General features: G+C 35.5%; 1 long non-coding RNA gene across 2 annotated transcripts; it reads left to right on the forward strand.

Annotated features, from left to right (window-relative positions):
* Positions 1-2,656: 2,656 nt before the first annotated feature.
* LOC108582936 lies at positions 2,657-11,331 on the forward strand. Of its 2 annotated transcripts, XR_002518459.2 has the most exons (4): positions 2,657-3,421; positions 5,770-6,647; positions 9,575-9,710; positions 10,319-11,331. It is a non-coding gene; the product is annotated as an uncharacterized LOC108582936 (long non-coding RNA). The 2 variants fall into 2 exon arrangements; XR_002518458.2 differs by having other exon boundaries at positions 9,575-11,331.
* The last annotated feature ends 3,350 nt before the right edge of the window (positions 11,332-14,681 follow it).

Consider the following 14,681-nt stretch of genomic DNA (forward strand, 5'->3'; position numbering starts at 1 on the left):
TTCTATCTTGCTAGAAAGTGATCTCCATTTTATCCCTCCCCTATTGGCCTTAATAAGGCAAATGGCCATGTGGAGAGGCCTACATAACAAAACACTGACGGCCTCCTGTTGACAACCAGAAAAAGTTGAGAAACTCTACTGACTCAGTTTATATCTCAGAAAGAAACGAATTCTGCCAATAACTTTCTGATAATTTGTTATACAGCAAGGGAAAGCTATTACATTGAAATTGTTTGGTTCTGTGTCCCTGCCCAAATCTCATGTTCAATTGTAATTCCCAGTGTTGGAGCTGGGGCCTGGTGGAAAGTGGTGGATCATGGGAGCAATTTCTCATGAATGGTTTAGCACCATCTTCTTGGTGCTGTTCTCATGATAGTGAGTGAGTTCTTATCATATCTGGTTGTTTAAAAGTGTGTGGCACACACCCATTCTTGCTACTGCTCCCATCACGTGAATTGCCTCACTCCCCTTTTGTCTTCCGTCGTGATTGTAAGTCCCTGAGGCCTCCCAAGAAGTTGGTGACATCATGCCTCCTATACAGCCAACAGAACGATGAGTCAATTGAAACTTTGTTTCTTTACAAAGTACCCAATCTTAAGTATTTCTTTATAGCAACAGAGAATGGACTGACACCAAAAATTGGTACCAGGAGTGGGGCATTGCCTTAAAGATACTTGAAAATATGGATACAACTTTGGAATTGGATAATGCACCCAGGTTGGAAGAGTGTGGAGGCTCCAGAAGTTGATAGTAAGATGAGGGAAAATTGGAAACTTCCTAGATACTTGTTTAATTGTTGTAACCAAAATACTGATAGTGATATGGACAGTGAAGTCCAGGCTGAGGAGGTCTCAGATGGAAATGAGGAACTTATTGGGAACTGGGGTAAAGGTCACTTATGTTATGCCTTAGCAAAGACCTTTGTGGAATTGTGTCCCTGCTCTAGGGATGGGTGGAATTTTGAACTTGAGAGTAATGATTTAGGGTATTTGGTGGAATAAATTTCGAAGCAGAAAAGCATTCAGGATGTGACCTAGCAGCTTCTAACAACCTATGCATGAGTAAAGAAATGAACCTGCAACTGGAACTTATATTTAAAAAGGAAGCAGAGCATAAAAATTTGGAAAATTTGCAACATGGCCATGTGGTAGAAAAGAAAAGCCTATTTTCAGGGAAAAAATTCAAGTAGGCTGCAGAAATTTTCATAAGGAAAAAGGTCCTAATAGCCAAGACAATGGGGAAAAAGCCTTGAAGGTTTTTTTTGTTTGTTTTTTGGTTTTTCCTTCCAAGACCGTCATAGCAGCCTTTTTTATCACAGACCCAGAGTCCTAGGAGGACACAATGGTTTCTGCCCCACTGCCCTGCACAGCTTTGGGATACTGCTCCTGGAATCCCAGTTGCTACAGCTCCAGCCATGGCTTAAAAGGGCCTAGATACAACTGAGGCCACTGCTTCAGAGGGTGCAAGCCATAACCCTTGGTGGCTTACACATAGTGTGTAGAATGCAAGAGCTGTGGCTTGGGAGTCTCTGTCTACATTTTAGAAGATGTATGGAAAAGCCTAGATGTCCAGGCAGAAGTCTACTGCAGGCACAGAGACCTCATGAAGAACCTCTACTATGGCAATGCAGAGGGGAATTGCAGGGTTAGAACTGTAACACAGAGTCTACAGAGTTTACACTGGATCACTGCCTAGTGGAGCTGTGAGAATAGGGCTACCATCCTCCAGACATAAGAATGGTAGATCCACCAGCAGATTGCTCTCTGTGCCTAAAAAAGCCACAGGCACTCAACATCAGCCCTTTAGAGCAGACGCAGGGACTGAACCCTGAAAACCACAGGAATGGAACTGCCCAAGACCTTGGGAGCCCACCCATGACATCTGTTTGCCTTGAATGTGAGACATAGAATAAAAGGAAATTATTTTAGAGTTTTAAAATTTAATGTCTTCCCTTTTGGGTATCAGATATGTGTGGGACCTATAACCCTTTTCTTTTGTCCACTTTTTCCTTGTGGAAGGCGGTTATGCTCACCACTATACCACCAATGCAAACTTCTCCCTTTTGGAATGGAAATATTTATCCAATGCCTGTACCTCCATTGTATCTCGGAAATAACTAACTTTTTTTTTGTCTTTATAGGATCATAGGTGGAAGTACAAGCCTTGTCTCAGAAGAGACTTTGGACTTTTGAGTTAATCCTGGAAGGATTTAAGACTTTTGGGACTGTTGGGAAGGCATGATTATATTTTGAAATGTGATAAAGACATGAGATTTGAAAGGAGTCAGGGGCAGAATAATATAGTTTAGATCTGTGTTTCCACCCAAATCTCCTGTTGAGTTGTAATCCCTAATATTGAAGCTGGGGCCTGGCGGGAGGTGGTTGAATCATGGGGGAGGTTTCTCATGAATGGTTTAACACCATCCGCTTGGTACTGTTCTTGCGCTAGTGAGTGAGTCTCATGAGATCTTGTTATCTAAAAGTGTGTGGCACTCCTCCCTCCCTCTTTATCTTGCTCCTGCTCTGCCATGTGAGACACTTCACTCCCCTTTGCCTTCTGTCATGATTGTAAATTCCCTGAGGCCTCCCCAGAAGCTGATGCTCCCATGCTTCCTGTACAGTCTGCAGAATGATGGGCTAATTAAATCTCTTTTCTTTATAAATTACCAAGTCTCAGGTATTTCTTTATAGCAATGTGAGAACAGACTAACATATACATATTTTGGTACAAGGAGTGGGAGGCCACTCAAATAAATGTCTAAAAATATAAGGCTTTGTTTTAGAACTGAGCAGTGAGCTGAGTGATTGCATCACAATTTTGTAACTTTCATTTTACTTACAGAATTTGTCTTTTGTTTTTTTTTTTTTTTTTCCCCTTGTAAGCTTTGATGAACTAAGCCATCATATGCAGAGTTCCACAGTGCAAACAATTAAGGGTGGCATCTTGCTGAAAGATAGCAAGGAGCTAAGGCCCTCAGTCTGACAGCCCACCAGTAACTGAATCACACCAATACCCATGTGAAATAGGAAGCAGATTCTTCCTCAGTTGAACCTGAAATCAAATCTGAGTCCTGGACTGCATAACAATTGAAGTATTGTAAGAGACCCTAAAGGTAAGCTGTGCCTGTTTTTTCTGTTACACAGAAACTTTGAGATAATAAATGTATGTTGTTTTAAGAAATTATGTTTATAGTGATATGTTTCACAGCAATAATAACTAATACAAAATCTGAAAGAGACTCCTTAATTTTTTTTGGGGGGGGGGGGGAATATTTTTATTTACTTATTTTTTTCTTTCCATTTCTTATTTTAGGTTCAAGGGATACATGTACAGGTTTGTTACATGTGTAAATTACATATCACTGTGGGAGTTTGGTGTACAGATAATTTTGTCACTCCAGCAATCAGCATCATATCTGATAGTAAGTTTTTCAATCCTCACCCTTCTCCCAATTTTCACCCTCAAATGGGCCCCAGTGTCTATTATTTCCTTCTTAGTTTCCATGTGTACTCAATGGTTAGCTCCCACTTGTAAGTGTGAACATGCATATTTTGTTTTCTGTTGCTGTAATAATTCACTTAGGATTATGGCCTCCAGCTCCATCCATGTTGCTGCAAAGGCTATGATCTCATTTTTTTTATAGCTGTGTAGTATTTCGTGGTGTATATGTACCACATTTTCTTACCCAGTCCACCGATGATGGTCATCTAGGTTGATTCCATGTCTTTGCTCTTGTGAATAGCACTGTGATAAACATATGCATGCATTTGTCTTTATGATAGAACAATTTATATTCCTTTGGGTATATAACTAGAAATGATTCATTGATTTTAATTGCTCCCCAAACTTGCTTCTTCCTAAGTATTCTATCTCTTGTTAATGGGCAACTCAATCCACTTGTCTGCTCCATAAGAATTTGGTGTAATCCTTGAATTTTCTCTACGTATCACATCACAAAATGCTAGTAACTCCTATAAGGTAAATAAATATTTTTAATACTACCATGGATATGATGCTACTATGAAGAACCTACATCTCACTTCTAAATCACTGCAAAGTCTTTATAACATATCTCTATAGTCATATGCCTAGTCTCCTTAAACTGATCCTCTGCAATATCAAAATGACACTTGCACAGTATAAATCAGATTATGTCTCAACCCTCCAATAGTGCTTTATATACAAACTGAACTCCTAACCACAGTCTGTGAGGCTTTCATATTGGGTCCTTCATTTCCTCTGCCTGTCTTTTTCTCACTCACTCTGATTAAATTGGACTGTCATTTCTGTTGCTTCACCTTATAATGTGGCATCTACTCCTCCTATTGGGGTAACGCTTCCTCCAGATCTTTGTGAGGTTTGTTCTTTTTATTTTAGGACCTGCAAAAATATTCATGCCCTCAGAGAAGTCTTTACTGGCTACGTTATCTAAAATAGCCTTATAGTATCCATAACTACCCATTTTCTTAGTGGCATCTATACTAATTAATTATTTATTAGCCATCATTTCCTTAATTTTTTCTTCCACCCCATTAGAGGAAAAAAGCCACTAACCTTTTTGTTTTAGTCACTGTTTGTTTATAAGCAACTGGAAATATAACTGTTATACAGTAGGTGCTTACTAAATATTGTCTAGTGGTGCATAATTAATCAACCATATATAATTATAATTATAAAATTATGTCTAATTTGCATCAACTATAGCAGCGTCATTGACTGAGATTCAGGTGAATATTAGCTAAAGTGATTGTGCTCATATAATCACTATTCTAATGTTCATCTTTCTGATAGTCTCACTTTTAATTTTATGTTTAATGTTTTACTTCCTGTTTGATTTATTAAGTTAAATAGTCTTGAAAATTCCTATGTACTTTATCTCCCAATAATAACATGCTCCATCATTATTGCTTCTTATGAGTTATCTTGTAAGCGGCATTACACACATGCCTTTAGTTTACATTCTGTTCTTTGCCCATTTTCTTTTATAGCTTAAATTTACTGGTACAGTTTTCTAAAAACTGGCTTCTATCTAAGCTCTTGTGACCAATGATTATTTTGTGATTTAGGACTCATTTGTCTTCACAGACTTCAAGTTAACCCAAAGTAGGACTGTCTGCTTAAGCATTACATTTGAGCTTAAAAGTGTCTAGAGCTTGATGCTCCAGATAGAAGAAGTTTTGTGTATATATATACACACACACACACACTCATACACACACCCATATATATATGTACATACCCACATATATGTGAATGGCATGATGACATGATGTTAAAAGTTGATTTTTAATTTAAATTATGTTACATATAATATAGAAAGTAAATTATAATATTAAACTTTATAAACTGTATTTTAATTAAAACACATCTGTAAATAACAGGAAATATTTTTGAATATAATTAAAATGTTTTCATGTTTAAAATCATATAAATATTTCTTATATATTATTTTATTTGAGAAAAAACTATATCCCCACATAACTTTTGATATTATGCCAACTGAAGCAAGTATTTTAAATATACGAATTCCTTGAGGAAAATGTTTGTATCTATACTGTTTATTGCTATGTGCCCAAAAATTCATATAGTGTCACACCCTTAGTGGAAACTCAACTCATTCTTGCTTAATAGTAAAAGGAATTAATAAACTGGATCTCAAACCACACAAAACTTGAAGCATGCATAGGTTATACATTTGGTGGAGATTGGAGTTAATATGGATACATATATCAGTTACAAATTAATCTCAATGATGTCTTTCTATTCTAGTACATAAAGGCCTGATGTTCAACCCACAGAAACTGCGTCTACTTGCATAAGGACATTCTTTGATTTCCAGAGACCTCTTCCCCATTTCTAAATCAGGTTAGGTTTGCCAAATTATTGAAACCGTCAGCAGAATTCCTCAAACAATGACTTACAGGAGTTACTGTGTACATATCTGAATCACACAAAACTTATATGGAACAATTCTCTAGTATGTTGTTTTCATTTGCTCCCAGAGCCTTCCATTAGTATTAAGCTTAGTTACCCACAATGGTCACTTGCTTAATAATGCATCTTGTATTGTATCATTTACTTTTATTGCACCCTTTTCTTTCCTACTTCCCTATATCCATAAATACCCAAAATTGTGAATTTTGGGATCACCCCCAAATAAGTTATATTCATTTAAGTCATTTTCTTGAGTTGGCTTCTGGAAACCCCCTATGAAGACAGATTCTCTCTCTCTCTCTATCTCTCTCTCTTTCATTCAAATAGAAAACAAATGCTCCTGCTGTAAATATCTAAACAGTATATAAGGGTACCCAAGTGTTTATGTGGAAGCTGGATAGCCTAATGCATAGGCTGTCCCAATTATAAATTGATTGCTTACCTGTTCCAAATGTACACTTACATGCCCTTCTTTGTAACATTGCAGCTCTATCTGATAAACATCTTTTTGACAGCTGGAAAAGTGTCAGACTTTGTCCGGACAGAGTGTTCAAAGGATCACTGAAAAAGGAAGGAGCCTCTCTCTTCTATGTGAAGCACTTACATATATATACTCTTGCTCATAGGATATGGCTACTAGGAGAAAGTTTGCTTGTTGGTGGGAAGATTCCTTGTCAGTTGTCTGAAAGAGACCCAGTAATGAATGCCCTTTGGTAAGTTTCTCCAGCACCTAGTTAGAGAGCTTCTTAGTGAATTTTACTTTACTGCCACGGGTAATACTTACCAAGTTTCTAGCACCACAGTGGACAGCTTCTGACTGAGTTTCAGCAATAGCTCAGTGACAGATTTCCTTCCTGACAGCCTTAACCTATAGCACCTTAGCATATTGTTCTGCCATTCAGTAAATAGCAGCCTCACTCTCTTGCATGAGCTCTTGGTCTCAGGGGTTGGGAAGTGGAGAAATGTCCTCTATTGGGCTGCTTCCTACATGTGCTCTTCTTGTATTCTTTAATGTTCTCTTTACTCAAATGATTAGTGAATCTCTGATTACTAATTATTTTATACTAAAATTTTCCTATTCAGAGTAACACTGTGATTTTGGTTCCTTTAATGTACCCTTACTAATATACCTACTAATTATGACTTGTTAAAATATTGTGCTATGTCATTTCTAAATGATACTTTGATGAGAAGACAGGAAGGGAATATTTTTCCTTAAATTTCAAAGGTGCTTTTAGCCTCCAAAAAGTTTGAAAATGACTAGTGATACATAAGAAAAAAAGTATGCAGAAAACTAAGAAGGAATCAGAGCAAATTCAACCATTATGGAAAACAGTATGGCGATTCCTCAAGGATCTAGAACTAGATGTACCATATGACCCAGCCATCCCATTACTGGGTATATACCCAAAGGATTATAAATCATGCTGCTATAAAGACACATGCACACGTATGTTTATTGCAGCACTATTCACAATAGCAAAGACTTGGAATCAACCCAAATGTCCATCAGTGACAGACTGGATTAAGAAAATGTGGCACATATACACCATGGAATACTATGCAGCCATAAAAAAGGATGAGTTTGTGTCCTTTGTAGGGACATGGATGCAGCTGGAAACCATCATTCTTAGCAAACTATCACAAGAACAGAAAACCAAACACCGCATGTTCTCACTCATAGGTGGGAACTGAACAATGAGATCACTTGGACTCGGGAAGGGGAACATCACACACCGGGGCCTATCATGGGGGGGGGGAGGGGGGAGGGATTGCATTGGGAGTTATACCTGATGTAAATGACGAGTTGATGGGTGCTGACGAGTTGATGGGTGCAGCACAGCAACATGGCACAAGTATACATATGTAACAAACCTGTACGTTATGCACATGTACCCTAGAACTTAAAGTATAATAAAAATAAAATAAAATAAAATAAAACAAAACAAAAAACAAAAAACAAACAACAACAACAAAAAATTGGAATTTCTATCTGGAGCTGAGAGATACAAGGATAAGTTTTCTGATTGTACAGATGCTTGAGATCGAAATAGTGGAAGATGAACACTCAGAAATTAAGTGAACACTCATAGACAGTGACACTGGCAGTCTGATCTGGAGTTATATTTTAATATAATGGCTTTCTAGTCAGAACCCTATAGATTGGTCTGTTGTCAAGAATAGTACAGCATAATGCAATATCGCTCTAATTATCCCTTTTCTGAATTATTTGCATCATAGTTTTGAAATTGAAGAATGTAGAAGAAAAAAGTTACGTAATAACTGTTCAAATGATGACAATAATATATCAAACATTATGACACGAAAAAATTACTGCAACTTAAAAAACATTTCAGTATTTACACCATTGGCAAAATGATTTTGTGTCCTAAGAAATCCTGTGCATTAGAAAACCCACAATTGACACCAACGCCTTTAGTGTAATTGCAGTGATTCATAATGACTGCATAAAACTTCATCAGTAAAGCATAACAAATTTTTATTTCTGTATATATATAGAAATAAATAGTATATTATTATAATAGAAATAAATAGTATAATATATAATTAGTAAATAGAAATATATAGTAAAATACATATATTTACACATATATAAACACATCTTCTCAACATATGTATATATGTATATACATATATACGTATTTATACATATATGCACATATATACATATTTATACATATATGCACATATATAAGGAAAAAATATATATACAAGTATGTATTTATGTATATGTAGACATATGTGTATATATATGTATTTTTCCTGGAAAGTTTCACAAATATTATATGATTGAAGTGCCTACTCTTCTCTATAGGTATTATTATGTGAAAGAAGTTTAAGTCATTATGATATATAATTTTACATATAAAATTATAATATTGATAACCGGTTTTTTTGCCTAAAACTATATATTTAGTTTGATACTATATAAATCTTGTCAATTATGCATAAAAGAATAGAATACAAGAAAATAAAAACAAGGCAACTATATTTGTGCATAGAATTCTTATTTTATACTTTTCTTTGAAAATATTAGCTCTAAAGTCAATCTCAAGACTATTGGAAACGTAAAAATGTAAGTTTTCTGTAATTATAACTTCAGATTGATAGACGAATATCCAAACAGATACAATATATTTCAGAGTTATCAGGAAAGATCAATAAATTATCTAGGCAAATAATTATGTATATATTGTTTTATCTTCTGAAAATGGTAGTAAAATAACGCCACACATTTATACTACCAATCTTTTCACTAATTCCTAACAGATTTGCCTTAGTCTTGCATTTAATATGCTCTCAGATCATCGGTATTATTATTTAAATTTTCTACAACTGTCTAATAAAAATTACTAAGGAATACAATATAGAAACTTGCTTCAGAAATGATTAAGACAAGTTCAACATTGATTATTTAATAAAATATATTTTAAATAATAAGCATGGTATATCATTTTGAGAACGTTAACTGAAAATACATGTTTACCTCTCCCAAATCTTTGTGAATAGAACTCTGAAAAGTCTATAATAGTATGGAGATGGAGTGCATGTTTGTGTTTTGTGAGGGTAATGGTAAAGGAAGTATAAATATTTATATATTTTGGTGAATTTCTCGAAGAACAAAACACACTGGTTCACACATTGGAAGCCACAGCCTGAAACACATTCCAGGGGAGACAGAAACCAAGATGATTGTCCGTATGCTCAGAAGATGTAAAGACAGAGAGTTGCTTGTACAAGGAAAAAAAATCATGGTAGGTAATTCACAGGCTGTCTAATGAAGAAAAACAGTTCTGCTTTTTATTTTCATTTGAATCTCCTATTATCATCACAGATAAATTTTGTATTCAGAATAAAGCACAAAGGAATTATCTGAAAAATTTAAAAAGTTACCTTAGGAAATATGGAATCCTTATGTAGGCAATTATTTTTTATTGGAAACATCTCTTCAATCTGGCTCAGAAGTGAGAGGAAAAAAAAAGTCTGCTGTGGGCACCATGCACATTAAAGTAAATCCAAATACTTTCTTCCCCTACGTGCACAAAATTCTTGGTAAGAAATGCCATCAGAAGACAGATTTGTTCAGAGACGTGTGTGTTTAGACATAGAGAATACAATAAAAACCCCGAGCAGCCCTCTACATGAATGAGCCTTCTCTTTTCTTCATATATGGCAGAGGTTGACAAGTTGGGTCCCACGAGACAAATCCAGCCAACACCAGTTTTTGTGTAGCTGGTGAGGTAAGATTACATTTGCAGTTTTAAAATAGTTGTAAAAAAATTTAAATATGATTTCACAACATAAAAGTGTATGAAATTCAAAGTTCAATGTTCATAAACAGAGTTTTTAATTTTTGTTTTAGGAGCATGGAGATATTCCCTTGTTTACATCTATGGTTAATGTCATGTTGCAGTGGCAGAGATGAGAGGTGAGTAGTAGAGGTAGAGGGAGTGTAATTTGTGAACAGAAATGATATCGATATGGATGTAGATACAGACTGACAGATCTATAACTATACTGAATATCTATCTGTCTGTCTATCTATCTATCTATCTATCTATCTATCTATCTATCTATCTATCTATCTATCTATTCATTTGATCTATCTATCTATATCTATCTATAATAGCTGGGGCCTATCCCAGCAGTTCAGGCTGTAAGGCAGGAATCTCACCCTGGGAACACCATCTCATGGCAGGGTGCACTCACAGACACCTACTTTCACTCATATTGGGACAATTTACACATGCCAATTAACCGAATATGCACAGTTTTGTGATGTGGAAGGAAACTGGAGTACCTGGGAAAGACTCACACATATATGGGGAGAAATAAGAGCTCAATAGACAGTAGCCACTGTGTTTTTGTAGACAGCTCTTATTTTACACACAGTTTTCTTCTTCAGGAACTTATTGTTTCTTGCTTCATGGCTTGCACTGCTCTTTCCTGTACTTTCAGTCGCTGTTCTTGGAACAAAATACTATGTTTATTATTTAAAATATATGAAACGATCAATACTGTACATGTCTTAAGCATGTCAGATGACATATCTAACCAAGGGTATTGTGCAGGTAGGAGAAGCAAGTATTTGAATTTACTTTAATGTGCATGGAGCCCTCGGTAGACTTATTTTATTCCATGTCTGAGAAAAATTAAAGAGATCTTTCCAATCATAATCACCTATTATTAGATAAAGAACTCCATGTTCCTTAAAGTAGCTTTTGTAATTTTTCAGATAGCTGCTTTGTTTTTGTTCCAAATACAAAAATTATCTGTGCTGAGAATAGGAGTTTGAGATGATTGAGATTAAAATTAAAAGCAGACTGAAATGCTGCTTTTTAAAAGTAAAAAGCAGATTGAGATGAAAAGAAAAAGCAGAACTCTTTTTCCATATATATCTTTTATTTTTATATGTATTTATTTTATGTATTTTATCTTATATTTTATATATAAAAGATATATATTTTTTCATTATATATGTATGTTCTCCATATATGTACATATATATGTTTTGCATAAATGTGTGTATATACATTCCACATATATGCATATATATTTCCATGTATATGTTTTCCATATATTTATATATGGATAAAGTTATATGTATGTATATAAACCACTTATGTATATGTCAGGTCTTTGACTAGCAACATTTCTTTATAACATTGATGAGAAAAATAAATGATTCCTGATAGGGTCCCCCGTCTATGTGAAGTTCTCATGTTCTCCCCATGTCTGTGTGGGTCTTCTCCAAGTACTCCAGTTTCCTCCCACATCACAAAGCGGTGCATATTCAGTTAATTGGCATGTGCAAATTGCCCAGTGTGAGTGAATGTGGGAGTCTGCGAGTGCACCCTGCCATGGGATGGCATTCTGCCAGGGGTTAAATTCCTGCCTTGCATCCCTAGCTGCTGGGATCGACTCTAGTCACCCACGAACCTGAAGTGTGATAATTGGGTGTATCATTATCCTGCTTTTTATTAATTTTCCTTAAATGTACATATAGCTCTAACTGGTTTTAATGTTTTATATCAGAAGTGCTTTAGGTCTTTATAAAAAGTTGGTTGTCTTTTTCTGACAGATATATACGATAGGAACTTGACTCTTGCTATTATCAATTAGCCTATAGTAAAATTGGTTTCGTTATACATCATTTTGCCTAAAGTCACAGTTTCCGAGAATCTATCCACGGCATTAGGTGAGGACTATGCTATGTGTATATACATACACAATTGAGCCTTGAACATGGGGATTAGGGTCACTGACTCTCTGCCCAGCCGAAAATCGGTGTATAATTTCTGACTCCTCCAAAACAACTACTAATAGCCTACTGTTGACCAGAAATATTACCTACAACATAAAGAGTTGAATAACAAGTATTTTGTGTGTTGTATATATTATATGCTGTATTTTGTAGTAAAGTCAGCTAGAGAAAAAATGTTATTAAGAAAATCATAAGAGAAAATACACTTACTATTGGTCAAGTGGAAATGTATCATTTTAATAAAGATCTTCATCCTTGTTATCTTCACACTGAGTAGACTGAGGAGGAAGAGGAAAAGGGGGAGTTGCTCTTGTCTTGGGGTGGCAGAGACAGAAGAAGTGGAGGAGGTGGAAGGGGAGGCGGAAGAGGCGGACACACTCAGTGTAACTTTACAGAAATACATGGTAATATCTGCCTGAATTTTTGCTTATTTCTCTAAAAATGCTTGTGTATATTATAGTAGCAATCTTTCTTCCACTGTTTGCTTTAGTTTCCATGCTTTTATCATAGAAGGGTCCATGTAGTTAAAAAAAAAAAAAAAAAAAAATCAAAAGCAGTTCTGAATAGTTGGAACCCTTTTGACAGACTATCTAATATCAATTTGTTTTCTGGCAATGCTTCTACCTCGTATTCTCTTCTTCCTCATTGTCTGACCCTGATTTGGAAGCGCTCATCTGCATCAAGTCATCGTCTGTTAAATCTTCTGTTTTTGTTTCCATTAACTTTTGATTTTCTCCAAAATCCTTATCTTGAAAGCCTTGATCATCTACTTCTTTTTCACTATATCCATAATCTCTTTTATGATTTCCTTGATTGGTTCTGTTGGAATCCTGGGAAGGGGTGCACAACATCTGGACATGGTTTTCTTCTTCAGGGATTTATTGTCTCATGCTTCATGGCTTTCACCATTTTTTCTGGAACAATGTTGGCACCTTACATGTTGTAATCCTTCTAGACTTGCATGGCGTTCTCTGTATCAGGGTTCCCTTCTACAGTTTTGACAGTCATCGCTACAGAGAATTAAGTGTAATGAGTCTTACAGGTTTTTTAAGATTCCCTGATTTAGAGGATGAATTAAGGATGTGTGTTTAAGGGCAAGTAGACTATTTTGAAGCCTTCTGTGTTGAACTCCTGGGGTTCTGGATGGCCAAGCCTTTGTCCAATCTCAAAAGCATTTTAAAAGTAGTCAGTCCCTTACTGAAAAAGTAATTCCTCACTTCAGGGACAAAGCATCACTGAAAGCAATTCAGAAAAAGTTTCTTATTGCCCAGGTCTTCATATTGTACAATAGAAAGGCTGGCAGCTGACGTTTATCTTTTTCCCTCACGGCTCTAGAGTTAGCAGCTTTGTAGATAAGGGCAGTCCTGATTATAAGCCCAAGTGCATTTGCACAAAACAGTAGAGTTCATCTACTAAATGTCTTAAATTCTTGTGCTCACTGCTCTTCCTTATTAATAAATGTCCTTTGTGGCAATTTTTTTCTTCCAGAATATGGCACTTTTGTCTAAATTAAAAACCCATTCAGCAGATATTTTTTCTCCTTGATTATCTTGGGCTTCTGGGAATTCTGCTGCCTCTTCATCAGTAAAAGCTGCTTTTCCTGCTAATCTTGATATTTTTAAAGCCAAACCTCTTTAAAACTTGTCAAACCATCCTTTACTGGCGTTCAATTATCCAGCTTAATATCCTTTACCTTCCTTTTGCTTTAAGATGTCATGTAATGATGTTGCTTTTTTAAAAAATCATTTTAGATTCTGTAAGTATGCCTTTCTTATAGCAATCCTGTACTCACATAAAAACTGCAATTTTAATATGAGATAAAAAGGTATTTTGCAAAATGTGCAGGGTTTTTGTGCTGGTTGGCACAGCTACAGTGATGGCTTCACATTTTTTTTTCTTTCTATAGTCCTTACACTGGGTTTGTTTCTTGAGATGGCTGTCTATTGCAGCTGCAGACCTCAACCTATGGTATGTATCAAGTAATTTAACTTTTTCTTGCAATGCAATGACTTTTCTCGGCTTATTGGGAAAACCTCCAGCATCACTAGTGACATTTTATGTGGGTCCCATGATGTTATTTAAGATTTAAGGTATTTCACTAAATGTGATTTATATGGTGAGAACTCTGTGAGATCACTTTTTACCATGATACACAAATTCACTGGAGAAACAAGAGAGAGCATCACACAGCACTTTAAGTGTCTATTTGCAACTTTTGAGCTTATTGCAATAGCAACAGGACGTGTCTACATAATTATTATAGTATTACAGTCTGTACTACAGTGAATTTTAAGTAGTAGTGACTACTTGTGTTTGTTTACATTTCTATTATGAGCAGCCTACATACAGTATGTGTTTGTGTTTTGATAAATATTAACTTTTTATTACAGATTTAATTATTTTTATAGTAGTACCTAATAAAATAGATTATACCTATATTATATGTATTAATGACACATCT

This window comes from Papio anubis, chromosome 15, assembly GCF_008728515.1.
Source record: "Papio anubis isolate 15944 chromosome 15, Panubis1.0, whole genome shotgun sequence".
NCBI lineage: Eukaryota > Metazoa > Chordata > Mammalia > Primates > Cercopithecidae > Papio > Papio anubis.